We start from the raw sequence: 15627 nt of genomic DNA, 5'->3' as shown, positions 1-15627 counted from the left end.
AGATCGTGACCTGGCTGAAGTCGGACGCTGAACCGACTGCGCCACCCAGGCGCCCCTTTCCCCATATTTCTAAAGCCTGTCCATCTTTCCTGTCAGCAACTCTACGGCAGGTGAATAGTTCATGTTCACCTTTATTTATGGAGTCTGAAGGCCTCCAAATGCACAGGAAAGAAGAGAGTTCAGCTGAACTGTATGTGGTTTGTCCTATGATGGGTTTGCTGTAACTAGTTATAGGGATTTCCTCCTCTTGGGGAGGGGAACGACTGGCTTCACATCATTTCCTAGCCCAGCGTGAAGCTTGAAGCATGAACTTCCATCAGAGAAAGTTGAGCTCTGTTGTATACTTCTTCAGTTTTACCCAAGACTCCCTGTGAGAAATTTCGACTACTCTCGACTACTCGAATCCCATGGTTTTAAGTATAATAGATCCAAACTTGGATAGCAAGCTGCCTATCTGATATCTCAACCCAGATGTTTCATTTTCTCGATGGCAATAACGAATTGCTCTGGCCTCATCTACTTGCATAGTTCACCCTTTTCTCATTTTCGCTTTATTACACAGCGCTTTATGTATGTAAATTTTTTGTTAGTAGAGGCCTTTTCCATTTCTATTTTTTTCCATGAATCCATTTGTCTATTATAGCCAAAACCATGTTGGCTATTTTTGTCCCCTTCACGCTCCACGTGAATTTCATGATTGGTTTGTCCGACTCCAAGCAAGACCTGTAGAGGTTCAATTGTTTCCAGCTTTATTAAGATACAAACTTATATACCACAAATGCATCCACTTTAAGTGTATGGTTTGACGGGTTTCGACAAGCATATATCTCCACATCTCCATCACCAGTCAATGCTCCCACCACCCCAAAAGATTCTCGGTACCCCTTTCAATTCCCTCCCAACCTTGGGCCCACTGATCTGGCTTTATGTCAGGTAGACTAAGTTCATTGTGTTCTGGAGTTTTAGATGTGCGGCATCATGTTCAATTTACTTTTTAAAGTTGGCTTCTTTGCTCCACATAATGGTTTTGAGATTCACCCGTGTTGTACGTGGCGGTGGTTTTCATTTTATTGCTGAGTGGTTAGTATTCCATTGTATAGATATACTGCAGTTTGTTTATTTATCAGCTGATAGATATTGGGTTGTTTACAGATTTGACTGTCATGAAGAGTCATGAAGAGACATCATTAATTCATAATCATTATGTGAATATATGCTTTTGTCTCTCGGATAAATACTAAGAGTGGAATTGTATGGATTGTATTGAAAGTAGGTAAGTTTAGCACTTCTAAAATGCTTATTTATTCATTTTGGGAGAGAGAGAGAGTGGGGGGGAGGGACAGAGAGGCAGAGGAGAGAGAGAATCCCAAGCAGGCTCTGCGCGGTCAGCCCAGCGCCTGGGTGGCTCAGTTGGTTAAGCGGCCGACTTCGGCTCAGGTCATGATCTCGCGATCTGTGAGTTCGAGCCCCGCGTCCGGCTCTGTGCTGACAGCTCAGAGCCTGGAGCCTGTTTCAGATTCTGTGTCTCCCTCTCTCTGACCCTCCCCTGTTCATGCTCTGTCTCTCTCTGTCTCAAAAAAAAAAAAAAAAAAAAAAGAGGACTCAGGCTACCACATGGTGAATACCGTAAGAAACCCTTTGAATCGCATGTGGTTCTGAGGCAATAGAGGCATACGGGGGCAACATTTACCTCAAGCTTCTGCCAGCCTGTGCTGGAAAATGGAGCCAAGACAGCCTTTGCTTTGGACGGGGACAGGAAACATTGGATGGCAGTCTTGGGTGGCAGGGATATGATAATCCCAGTGGTGGTGGTTTGAGAGATCCCAGGGCTCTTGTCCACTTGGCAGTGGATGTCCCAGGGATCTCTTTTGGGACCGCGTAAGAACCTGAAGTTCTCAGATGATCCAGAAAGGGCTAAGAGAGAGCTCCCATACGGGCAAAGTTGTACTTCTTATCACTCCCACACATAAAGAGTCAAATCAATTTTGATTTACTTGGAGGAAACAAAATAAATGAAAATTGCCTGAATTCCCAGTGTTACAGGTTTGTTTATATTGTTTACAGTGAGTTGAAGCCAGATTATAGAAGCTTTTGAAGATCATCCTGAAGTGTTTGAGCTGTAATTCTACAGAATCATTAAATGTTTTTGAAAAAGGAAACGATGGACGTATAGACTACCCATTCGCAACCATATACTAGTGGTATAATATCTTCACAGGTAAAGAAGCTTAGAGTGAGTGTAGAAGTGTGGAGGCCTAAGCATGAAAGCCTTATAGTGGGATGATAAATCAATTAGCCTGTTTGGAGTGGGTTAGAAGGAGGTAAATCATAAAGCACTGGGGAAGAAAAAGCCCAGAGGAACACTTCTTTAACAACAAAAAAAGTTTATTTATTTATTTTGAGATAGAGAGTGTGTACACATGCATTGGGGAGGGGCAGAGAGAGAGAGAGAGAGAGAATCCCAATCAAGAGTGGGACACTCAATCCACTGAGCCACCCAGGCGCCCGGCCAAGAGGAACAGTTCTTAAAAAGAACTTTGCTGCAATGAGTTTAAAACAATTCAAAGATCCAAACATATTTCCACTCTTTTTCTTATCAGACTAAAATGCATTTCAGTGGATATTTCTTGAAGTTATCAAGGGAATAGACTTATTGTGCATGTAGGGGGTGGTGGTGCCATTTACCAGGGAGAACCGATTGAAGAGCCCAGTCTTGGGCTCTTTCCAAGGCATTGTAGAATTACTTTACAGTGTCTGATTTACTTTAAAGCTTCTTGTTATTGCCGTTTAGAAACAAAATTTATCCTGCACACATCCTGTTTGAAACCGAATTTTCTCCTCTGTTACACACAGATAAAAAATGCAAGAATATGCATCTCATAACATTAGTTCACCTTGAGAGTAGATGAAAATGGAACCTGGTGCTTTTAATGATCAGGTTCATGGCAGGAGGGAGCACAAATCGAATACACATTTGAAAGTATAATTTGGTTATGTCTTGAGTAATTTAATGAGGGTGAGAGTAAGTTCTCAAGAATATGACATGAAGGAAAATTCATTTACCTCTCTCTTTAAGAAAAATTGCATATCCACTATCCACTCAAGAGACCCCTCATGAGTTTTGTACATGTTACCGCAATGTCATGGGAAGACCAACACGGGAGGGTGACTCCCTCGTGTATCCCTTTCTTGCTTTGATAGGGAAGGAACCATTTGGCCCACACCTTTGCAGCTTCCAAAAAGGTTTATAGGACAGGAGTCAGGTTTTCTGGCTTATGGTTTCTGAAAGAAACATATTCATATATGCTCATTCTGGAGATGAAACTACTTAAGAGTGGCTAATGTTGACATAGCGTAAACAAAACCAAACCTAAGGAAATCATATTTTGTTGGGAGTCTCAAGGGGTTTTAAGATAGTCTTTTTTGGGACTGCATAAGATTAGTGTCCTTATAAAAAAGACCCCATGGGGTGCCTGGGTGGCTCAGTTGGTTGAATGTCTGACTCTTGATCTTAGCTCAGGTCTTGAGCTTAAGGTGGTGAGTTCAAGCCCTATGTTGGGTTTCACGCTGGGTGTAGAGCGTACTAGAAAAAAAGAAAAGGGCTTCCTTGGCCCTTCCTCTTCTACCATATGAAGACACAGCAAGATGATGGCTGTCAGTCCACGAACCAGGAAGCAGGTTCTCACCAGAAACCAAGCTAGTGCCTTTTTTCTTGAACTTGCCCACCTCTAGAAATACGAGAAATAAATTTTTGTTGTCCACAAGCCACGGGCTCTATAGCAGCTTGTTCTAGCTGCCTGAACGGACTAAGACAGGTGGCAAACAAAAAAAGCAAATAAGCAAAACACCAAAACATTCACTTGCAAAGCATAATTCCAAGAGGAGAGGTTAAGTTTTAAGAGCGCAGTCTTGCAAAGTGAAATTTTTAATAATGAAGTTTTAATTGCACAGTTTAAAAGTCACATAGTAAGTGGGCAAGCTGAAACTTGAAATCTGTGGTATTCTGGAAGACTACACTATGCTGCCTTCTCTGAAGATTGATAAGGAGTAGAAAGGTATATGTAAAGCACCTAATACAACAATTGACACATTATAGGCACTCAATGTTTTTATCATTTTTCAGTGTCCTCATCTGCATGACATGTAATGGTATATGCGGATAATGGTAACCAATGTAGGGTCGACAGGAGACTTAAGTGATAAATATAAGATGATAAATATAAGATAGATTGGTGTATGGAACCTAAAAATCTTCTATGTTAGTACTGTATTACTGGAGACAGATATTGTTATGTGAGCTATATAGACGAAGAAAGCAATGCTCAAATATTAAATAGTGGATCCAAGCCTGTCCAACTACCTTTATTCAATTTATCATTCCCCTGCCATTATTGTGCATCTGCAGGAAATTATAACTGCAAAGATATATAAGCTCACTCTAGTGAAACATTTTTTATACTTATCGTTAGCTGATGTTGTCTGAATCTTCTTGACAAACTCAATGTAGAAAAATACAGAGACTTAGCAATTTTATCTCTATGTGGATTCTTCTTCCTAAAATTCCTCTGAACCTTGGGAAATGATATTTACCTGGCTTGGTGCAGTGTTGTAGAATACAGCAGATTCTTTGGTCACCCTCAATAATTCTTTTCACTCCTATGGTTACCAGGTCACATACCAGTATCAACTTTCCAACTTCTTGGTAAATGAATTTTCTAGGTTGGAAATACTGGGTTGGTGTTCAACATCCCTTTAACTCTTCCATAAACTCACGGTCATTGTATTGGCTAACATTTTGGGCCTTATAACTATTCTTGATGTCTGTGGAGCAGATACACCATGTTACAGCCCATGCTACTCAGGGATGTAGAAATGGAATGTCTATTTCTTTGCCACCTGCCTTTCATAATAGTCCACACTTCTACTGATGGCATCTTGATAACTTCGTGGCTCCTTGTGTAAAACCCAAGAGTTTATCCAAGTTGGATAAATACTGTCGGCTAGAGATTTCCTCCTTCCCCTTCTTCTGGGGGATCTGGAAATCACGGGCCATCATGGAAGGGGTAGATTCTTTGCTGGTCTTTGCCTGGCTTTCCATTCTTGCTGCACCTTCTGCTGGAACAGTTGCCTCCCTCTGCTCTCCAGAGGGTGTCTGTGTTCCTTTTGTCCCAACCCCCAGGCATCTATCGTGTCCCCCGGCCCTCAATCAGCTAACTTCCATCCCTTCTCTGCAGCATAAGAATGTATATTCACTCTGCTACATCCTCTGGGGACTGTCTGAAACCTTTTTTTTTTTTTTTAACTGTCCTAAATTAATTCATTGCCTTTTCTAGCCTAATGATTCAAGTGTGAACTGGATGTCCAGTCTTTTTTACTTTTGTATCTCCATCCCTATTTTGGTGTTTAAAATTTTTCCTTATAAGGATTTTTGAAATATTTATTTATTAAAAAAAACTTTTTTTTAAAACATTTATTATTGAGAGACAGGGCATGGGCATGGGAGGGGCAGAGAGAGGGGGAGACACAGAATCTGAAGCAGGCTCCAGGCTCTGAGCTGTCAGCACAGAGCCTGATTTGGGGCTTGAACTCACGGACCGCGAGATTGTGACCTGAGCCGAAGTTGGACGCCTAACCAACTGAGCCACCCAGGAGCCCTTTGAAATAATTTTTTTTTAAAGTTCGTTTTACTTATTTTGAGAGAGAGAGAGAGAGAAAGAGAGAGAGAACAAGAAGGGGGCAGAGAGGGAGAGAGAGAGAACCCCAAGCAGGCACCTCACTGTCAGTGCAGCGCCCCATGTGGGGCTTGAGCTCACGAACTGTGAGATCAGGACCTGAGCTGAAATCAAGAGTCTGACGCTTAATCGACTGAGCCACCCAGGTGCCCCTCTTCATAAGGATTTTGATGAGGTTGCGGGCAGGCGGCAAGGAGTAAACTCTAATCATCGCTTAAAAAAATTTCTGTCATTGATTGGTCAGATTTTCAAAAATCACCTTTTGCTTGTAAAAAAATTTGCATTTCTCACTGCATCCCTTTGAACTCTCAAGCACATTCTGTGGCTGACATTAACAGCACAGGAGACGGCAAGTTGGCGAGGATGTGGAGAAAGGGGAACTCTCTTGCACTGTTTGCGGGAATGCAATCTGGTGCAGCCACCCTGGAAAACAGTATGGAGGTTCCTCAAAAAGTTAAAATTAGAACTCCCCGATGACCCAACAATTGCACTACGTATTTACCCAGAGAATACAGAAATACTGATTCACAGGGGTACATGCACCCTGATGTTCATAGCAGCGTTATCTACGATAGCCAAATTATGGAAAGAGCCCAGATGTCCAACAACCGATGAATGGATAAAGACGTTGCGGTATATATACAATGGAATATTACTCAGCCATCAAAAAGAGGGAAATCTTGCCATTTGCAATGACATGGATGGAGCTACAGAGCATTATGCTAAGCGAAGTAAGTCAGAGAAAGACAAATACCGTATGATTTCACTCCTATGTGGAATTTAAGGAACCAAACAGGTGAACATAGGGGTTGGGTGGGGGGGAAGCGAGGTAAAACCAGGAAACAGACTCTTAACTATACGGAACAAACTGAAGGTTACTGGAGGGGAGACGGGTGGGGAAGGGGTAAATAGGTGATGGGCATTAAGGAGGGTACTTATTGTGACGAGCCCTGGATGTTGAATGCAAGCGATGAATCACTAAACTCTACACCTGAAACTAATATTACACTGTATGCTAAGTAACTGGAATTTAATAAAAACTTGGAAAGAAAAGTAAAGCACCTTCGATGCTTGAGTTCCCTAGAACTGGAAACATCTCTTTCTAGCTGCAGCCAGAAGTTTGGAATTCTAATACAAACACACTGCAAGCAACAACAATAACAGTGATGAAGGATTTTCTGTCTGAAATTTCTTGCAAGATCGGCTGTCAAGACTGTTGCCTGTGTTACAATTTTGAAAGAGTACCTTTAGAAAGAGCATGTTTAGAAGCCAAGAACTGGATCCCTCATTGACTCAGAGGTCCCTGCTGGATGGTGGAGGGAATGAACACCAGGAAATGGGGCTAGGAGGTTGGAGAAGGATGCATCCATGTTTAATTGGTCCAAATTTGGGGCGCCTGGGTGGCTCAGTCAGCTAAGCATCAGATGCTTGATTTCCGCTCAGGTCATGATCTCACAGTTCGTGAGTTTGAGCCCTGCTTAGTGCAGAGCCCATGTGGGATTCTTGCCCTCTCAGTCTGCCCCTTCCCTGATCTCTGTCTCTCTCTCTCTGTCAAAAAAAAAAAAAAAAATTGGTCCAAATTTTATCCCAGTCCTCTTACATAAAACAGCCCTTGTGTTCTGAAGTCGAATGTAATGAAATGCTACAATCATCATTATAGAATGACCTTTTCCTTACCGAGGATATGACTAGTAGAGTTTAGGTGCTGGCCCTGGTGAGTAGAAGGGAGAAAATGCACATTTTTTCCCTGACATCTCAGAGTGGATTAGGAGGAAAGGAAGGTAGTGAGAGGCATGTCCAGGATGTGATAAGTTGGGATGATAATGAGGGTACTTGAGCTCAAGCTTAAGGGTTGGGGTCTGTTATGTATGTGAAATAGTTCGAAGGAGACTTCTGTTGAGACTGAAGGATCAACAAAATATAAAATAATGGCCGTGTAGTGGGCTGGTTGTTAAAAGACTTTCTTGTTGCAAACACCTTTTTTTTTTTTTTTTTTTTTTTAATCAGTGGAGCTACACAAGGGGTAACACTGCACTGAAAATAATTAAAAAAAATTTTTTTTTCAACATTTATTTATTTTTGGGACAGAGAGAGACAGAGCATGAACGGGGGAGGGGCAGAGAGAGAGGGAGACACAGAATCGGAAACAGGCTCCAGGCTCCGAGCCATCAGCCCAGAGCCTGACGCGGGGCTCGAACTCACGGACCGCGAGATCGTGACCTGAGCTGAAGTCGGACGCTTAACCGACTGCGCCACCCAGGCGCCCCATGCACTGAAAATAATTTTTAATGATTTTCACGTGCAGGAGAAGATGTTTGCTTTGTAAAGTCAAAGTGTGGGACTCTCTAGAAATGGGTAGACTGATAATAAGCACTGATGGGGAGAAAAGACATTTTGGAAAGATGTTAAGTGAGTTTTCTTTTTTTTCTTACTTTACCTAATTGAAGAGATCTCCTAATATTAAAATGGATTACACTAGATAAATTATGAGTAGGTTCACCTGCCTTGCTTTCTTCCAACCAGGCTAAGGTTCAGAGAGGTCAGTACTGAAGGTTGTTGCTTCATTAAAAATTCTGTCTGCATCGGAAGGAGCGCTGGAGCAAGCCCGATTTATCAGAAGCCCTGTGCTCTGCTTCTGTGTGATGGGATAGAATGAGGAGAGCCTGGCCCTCATCATTTCCTGTGGTTCTGGGACTCCCTCGGGAGTCTCGTTCAAATACCCACCAAGTAAGCCTTTTGTTAGGAACAGAGATGCTTACGTGGAATTGAGTGAACTATAGGTGCCCACACAGCTTTAGCTTTGTGTTTTCTTTCCTTCTGTTCTCTTGCAGCATGCTTTTACTCTGTTTATCTAAAGGCATTTTATAATCTCCTTTTGCGACCTCAGGGATAGATTGAGAGAGCCTGGATTTTAGGATTTGTGTAATTTGAGCATTGCTGGATGTAGAGGTGCTTTTAACCCCAGAATTTTCGACGTGGAGTCCAGGGATGGCCTTCTGAGCAAGTGGAGTCCCTTACGTTGCATGCCAAATTTTTGTGTATGTGAGGTTTTCTGGGGGGGGGGGGGGGAGGGGAAGATGCAACTATTTCCTTGGTTTTCAGAGGGGACTTGGGCCTCAGAATGATAAAGAACCAGTTAAGTACAAGTCAAGTACCAGTTCTCTGTGGGAATTTGACACCAATAATTGGTAGTTACTGTGGATTCCAAGAAGTCCTCAAACTAAAAGAACAGAAAAGAATTGAAGGTCATCAGATGACACCCTGAGGGTGGACCTTACCACACTGGGTCTGAGGGTTGCTCTGACTGGCTCTGTCTCTTAATGATGGATGCTTCTGTGGCTTATTTCGAAATGTGGGCTGCTAAAAGGATTGAAGGAGGGACTGGATTAGGAGGGATTCTCAAAGACGTTGCAGGGCAGGAAGGGGTCATGATTCAGATAACCCTTCATCAACGCCTGTCATTTTCAGCCAAAGTTGGGCATCACGCTGCCTGATCTTGTGATACAGGCATGTACACTCAGATCTGACAAACAATAATCTGCGAGACTAATATTGCTTTTGTGCTGGGTTATCTTGTAGCCTCAAGGAGGCTTCCCAGGGCAGGTGTTCCTAAGAGGGACACAATGATTTCATTTACAAGAGACCATATATGTTTTCCTCATCGACCAAAAATTACTTTAGGATATTTCCTTACCCCACTTCTTTTTTTTTTTTTTTTTTTAAGTATATGTGCTGTCGAAGGGAGCACTCCTTATCCCACTTCTTAATATATGTGAGTGTGAATAGTTATTTCAAGGGGAGGACAATGGCAAAAGTAAATGTTTCTTGAACATTTTGAGATTTCCTGATAAAATTCTTGAGTATATCTAGAAGATTATATTAGAAGCTATCCTACAGTAATGAAGATAATCCATGAGGAACTCTGTGAACCCATAAGGCCACTTTAGAGATGAGAGAGTGAGTTCCAGATTTGCCTAATACTACCAGCTTATAAATGGAGACTTGGGATCAAGACAGGATCTCTGATACAATTTCCACAAAGCAAATGTGTCTCCAAGCAGGAGATGCCCTGGGGCTAAGACTATGAGGCTTCTCCAGGTCTTTTCCGATCTGAAACCAATTCATTCCTTTAAGCCTACCTCCTTCTTCCTTAAGTGAGTGGACTATTTCTCTCTCCTGTACGATCAGCTATAAGAAGTTGCTTTGACTTTCTATCTTTTAGCAAGGATGAGGTCATTTAAGAAAATTTTACACCAAGACCTGTGTTTTGCTTACTGACAACTGAGTTGCTCTACCTATTCCGCAACTCTTCATTTCCCTTTGACTGTCTTTTCTTTGGGTGTGAAAGTCTTTTTCTCGTGCTAATCTTTCAAAATTAATACAGTATAGTATTTCCGTATTTGCAAGTTCTGAGTGAAATGTCTTAAACCAGAAAGAAAGCAGCCACATCAAAAATATTTCCCCATGGGTGACATTAGCAAGACGGTAGAATAGGAAGCCCGGGAGCCTCCTTTCCCCCACAGACAAACTTGATCAACAACACAAGGGCATTCCGTTTGTGAAAAATCCAGACCCCAGGTGATGGGCGTCTGAACCCGAGGTGACCATGAAACCAGCTACATCCAAGCAGGTAGGAAAATTGGAGACATTCACTCATTGTAGTTCTCCTTTCCACTGCCCCCAACATGCTATGACTGGAAAGAAACATCCAGCTCTCCCCTGGGAGGAAAGAAAAGACTGAACTCTGGGTCCAATATTCTGATTTTTCTGGGGATTGCCCAAGGGACTGGTTTTTTGTCTTGCCTGAATCTGAGTGCTGATGGGAAAAACCCTAGGTTTACAGAACTGAGAACAAAGATGGGAGTTTGGACTAGCCTGCAAGCACTCACATAACCCCTTCCACCAGCTTGGTGTAGAATGAGTATTTTTTTTTTTTTTTAATTTTTTTTTTCAACGTTTATTTATTTTTGGGACAGGGAGAGACAGAGCACGAACGGGGGAGGGGCAGAGAGAGAGGGAGACACAGAATCGGAAACAGGCTCCAGGCTCTGAGCCATCAGCCCAGAGCCCGACGCGGGGCTCGAACTCCCGGACCGCGAGATCGTGACCTGGCTGAAGTCGGACGCTTAACCGACTGCGCCACCCAGGCGCCCCTAGAATGAGTATTAAAAAACCCTCAGATCCTAGCTTCTACCTAGAGAGGGAAAAACATGCGGCCATATATCCAATGTTCCAAATATTCTGAGTGCTGACTGAGGTACAGCCTTCTGTACCTGTCTCAGAACACTGATGGGACCCCATATACTTTAGATGCCTGAGGGCCACTAGGAACAAAGGCAAAGATTTGGGCCAGTATGCAATTACCTGCCAGAGTTCTTGCCCTGGCTCAGCATAACACCATCAACGAAGCTCTCAGTCCCTGGCTTATTCCTGGGGAAGGAAAAAAAAGATCGAAACTATCACCCAACATTTAGACTTTTCAGGTGGCGGCCTAAAACCAGTTTCATTGTCAACAGTCTCAGAATACAGATGGGACCTGGCTGCACTATAGAGGCCTGGAGAATACTGAGAATAACAGCAACAAAAATCTTGAGGTTTGCCACTGGTGCGGAAGAGCCATTGTATAACAGACAGACACCAGAGGGAGCAAGAAATTATGAACCCCTTGGGCGGGGGTTGGTGAGGGAACTGGCAAACCCCTCTAATTGGGAATATACGAATACAAGTCCAGAGAAGATGCATAAAGAGGGAAGTTTTGAGAGATTTCTAGAGAATATCTGGCCAGGATGATTGGTGAAGGTCTCTTCCAGAATGAGATCAGTCCATGAAGATTGGGAGAGGTGGTTTCATTTTCTAATGAGCAGATATCGACACAAAGAATCAAGAAAAATGAAGAAACGGGGGGACATTCTCCAAACAAATAACAAGATAAAACTCTCCTAATGAGATCGAGGTATATGAATTACCTGATAGAATTCACAAAGAATTCAAGAGAAAAATGTATGAACAAAATTAGAATTTCAAAAAAGCTACAGAAAATATAGAAAAAAGCCAAATAGAAATCTTGGCACTCAAGAATACAAAAACTGAACTGAAAAATCAACTAAAAGGGTTAAACAACACACTAGATCAAGGAGAAGAAAGAGCCAATGAATTAAAAAATGAACCATTTGAAGTTATCCAGTCTTAGGAGAAAAAAAAAACAAAAAGAATGAACAAGAAAAAAGAAAAAATAAAGAACTTATGGGACAACATCAAGCAGAACAATGTATGCATTATATGACTCCCAGAGGGGTAGGAGAGAAAGGACCAAAAAGGTTACTCAAAGAAATAGTGGTCAAAACTTCCCAAATCTGGGGAATGATAATGGACATCAAGATCCAGAAATCCTAATGGATTCCAAAAAAGATGAACCTAAAGAAAATACACACTCACATTGTAATTAAATTGTCAAAAATTAGACAAAGAGAATTTAAAAGTAGCAAGAGAAAAACAATTTGTCACATATAGGGGAATGCCACCCTCCATAAGACTATAAGCAGATTTCTCAGCAGAAACCTTGTGGGCAAGAAGAAAGTGGGGTGATGTTTTCAAAGTGCTGAAAGAAATTGCCAAACAAGAATACAATACCTAGCAAAAGTGTCCTTTAAATATAAACGAGAGATAAATACTTTCCCAAACAAAAGCTGAGGAAATTCATCACCACTAGACCTACCTTTCAAGAAATGCTAAAGGGAGTTCTTCAAGTTGAAATAAAAGGATGCTAAACAGTAACACAAAAGCATGTGGAAGTATAAAACTTGCTAGTAAAGGTAAATATTTAGACAAATACAAAATTGTAATACTGTAATTGTGGTGTGTAAAGCACTTATGATTCTAGTATAAAAGATAAAAGACAAAAGCATTAAAAATGACTATAATTATAAAATATGTTAATGGATAAAAAATATAAGAAGATATAAGTTGTATATCAATAAAGTGTGTGTGTGTGTGTGTGTGTGTAGGAAATGTAAAATTGTAGAATTGTATGCAATTGAAATTAAATTGTTATCAGTTTAAAATAGGCTGTTTTAACTGTATGGTGCTTTGTGTAAGCTACAGTGCAACTGCAAGGAAAATATCTACAGCAGATACACAAAAGAAAGAGAAAGGAATCAAAGCATATTACTGTAAAAAAAAGTCAACAAGATATAAAAAAAGACAGTAAGAAAGGAAGAGAGGGACCAAAATGCTACAAGACAAATAGACAATAATTAATGAATTGACAATAGTACGTTTCTCTTGTCAATAATTACCTTAAATGTAAATGGATCAAACTCTCCAATTAAAAGACATGTTTTTTCAAGAATGGCTACATGGATTGAAACAACAACAACAACAAACAAAAAACAAGATCCAAAACTAGGCTGTCTACAAGAGATCCTCTTTAGACTTAAGAATATGCATAGGCTGAGTGAAAGAAATATTCCATGCAAATATAACAAAAATAGAGCAAGGGTGGTTATACTTAGACAAAATAGATTCTAAGTAAAACAATATAACAAGAGACAAAGAAGGACATCACATAAGGGTCAATTCACCAAAAATTTATCACAATTATATACCTGCTTAACATCAGAGCCCCCAAATATATAAGGCACACATTGGCAGAACTGAAGGGAGAAATAATTGGCAATGTAATAATAATAAGAAACTTCAATATTTCACTCTCAATAATGGATAGAATGAATGAGTATCTGGAAGCTAAGCGTCAAATATAAACTTACATTTTCATCAGTCTCTCCTTTTCTCTTCAATCCCCACAACTCTCTCTTTAAGTGACCTGTTTAATACTGCTAATCATTCTTTTCTTAAAATCTTCCAAATTTGATTTGATGGGGATATATAACCCTCCTACTGGAAAACAGATAGTGAATAATTGCCAGCAATAACACAATGTACTAAAAACTGTAACAGGTAGCCTATTTTAAACACGAAATAACTGGGGGAATGTACTACCCGTGAGTACTTTGTGAAAAATTACTTTGCAATATGAAGTAAAATCAAATAAGAAATGAGTCAAAATAATTCAGAGTGGAGAAAAAAATCTCACCTTTAATTCTAAAGTTATAGCAAAAATCAAGTTTTCTTCTAAATAAACCAAAACCAATAAAAAATGTAGTAGAGAGATTTCATTTGTAATAGTAATATAAAAAATACACAGAAATGCACTTTATAAGAAATATAGAGACTATATGAAGAATACTTTAGAATGCAATTTTGGAAAATAAGACTCAAACAAATGGGAAATATACTTTATTTTTGGATAAGAAAATTACATCTTAAAAATTTTTAAACAGCTTTATTGAGGTATAAATGACATGTAATAAACTGTATATTTAAAGTGTATATGATTAGTTTTGAAATGTTCATACTTCTGTGAAACCATTACCCTAATCAAGACAATAAAAATACTCATAAAACCTAGAATACTTCATGTGCTTCTTCGTAGACCTTCCTTCTTGCCTCTCCCCTCATCTCCAAGCAAGCAGAATCTGCTTTTTGTTACTATAGGTTGGTTTGTGATTTCTAGAGTTTTATATAAATGGAATCACATAGTATACACTGTATTTTTTGGTCTGGCTTATTTCACTCAGAATAATAATTTTTAAAAATCATACATATTGTAGCTATATGTGTCAGCAGTTCATTCCTGTGTTTATTGTTGAATAGTATTCCACTGAATGCATAAACCTCAGTTTGTTTACCCATTCATCTGTTGTTGGCTATTTGATTTATTTCTAGTTTTTGGTTATTACAAACAAAGCTGCTATAAGCATTCACATGTAAGTCTCTGTATAGACATATATTTTCTTTTCTCTAGGGTAACTATGTAGGGATGGAGTGGCTGGATCTCAAGGGAGTATACGAGAGAGTATATATCTAACTTTAGAGAAATTGACAAACTTTTCCAAAGTAGTTACATGTAGCATTTTTAATTTCTCCCAGCAGTATGTGAGAATTCTAGTTCCGCCATGTTCTCACCAATACTTAGTATGGTTCGTTGTTTTAATGTTAGGCATTCTGGTCATTCTAGAATGGTATAGGTATGTAGTAGCCTCTCATGTTTTTATTTTGGATTTTTGTAGTGGCTAGTGATATTGAGTACTTTTTCATGTGCATATGTGCCATTTTTTTTATCTTCTTTGGTGAAGTGTTTTTTTCCCATGTAGGTATCAAATAGTTCCAGCACTATTCCTGGATTCTCTATTTGTTCCATTGATTTATTTACAACAACACCATGCTGTTTTGATTCATAGAGCTTTGTATTAAGTCTTGAAATTAGACCATGTTAATCTTTGAACTTTGTTCACTTTCAGAAATGTTTCAGCTACTCTAGGCCCATACGAATTGTTTTGTATTGTATTGTATTGTATTTATTTATTTATTTATTTATTCATTCATTTATTTAAGTAGGCTTCATGCCCAGTGCAGAGCCCAGGGCACGGCTCAAACCATGACCCTGAGATCAAGACCTGAATTGAAATCAAGAGTCTAACGTTGAACCAACTGAGCCACCCAGGCACTCCTAGGTCCATATGAACTTTATTTTTAGTATGTAGGAATGCAGCGGATTTTTGTATATTGATTCTGTAATCTGAAATGTTGCTAAGCTTACTTATTCTCTTAGCTTTTCTGTAAATTCTGTCAGATTTTATACAAAGATTGTGTCATCTGTGAATAACAAAAATGCACTTTTTTTTGGTAATGTACATGAGTTTTATTTCTTTTTCTTGCTTGATTACACCATCTACAACCTCAGGTATAATGTTGAATGGAAGCAGCAGGAGCAAATATTTCTAGGTTGCTTATAATCTTAGGGGAAAAGCATTCAGATCTTTACCATTAAGTATGA

The sequence above is a fragment of the Lynx canadensis genome, chromosome F2 (genome assembly GCF_007474595.2).
Source record: "Lynx canadensis isolate LIC74 chromosome F2, mLynCan4.pri.v2, whole genome shotgun sequence".
NCBI lineage: Eukaryota > Metazoa > Chordata > Mammalia > Carnivora > Felidae > Lynx > Lynx canadensis.
Note: the sequence above shows the minus strand (reverse complement) of the source record.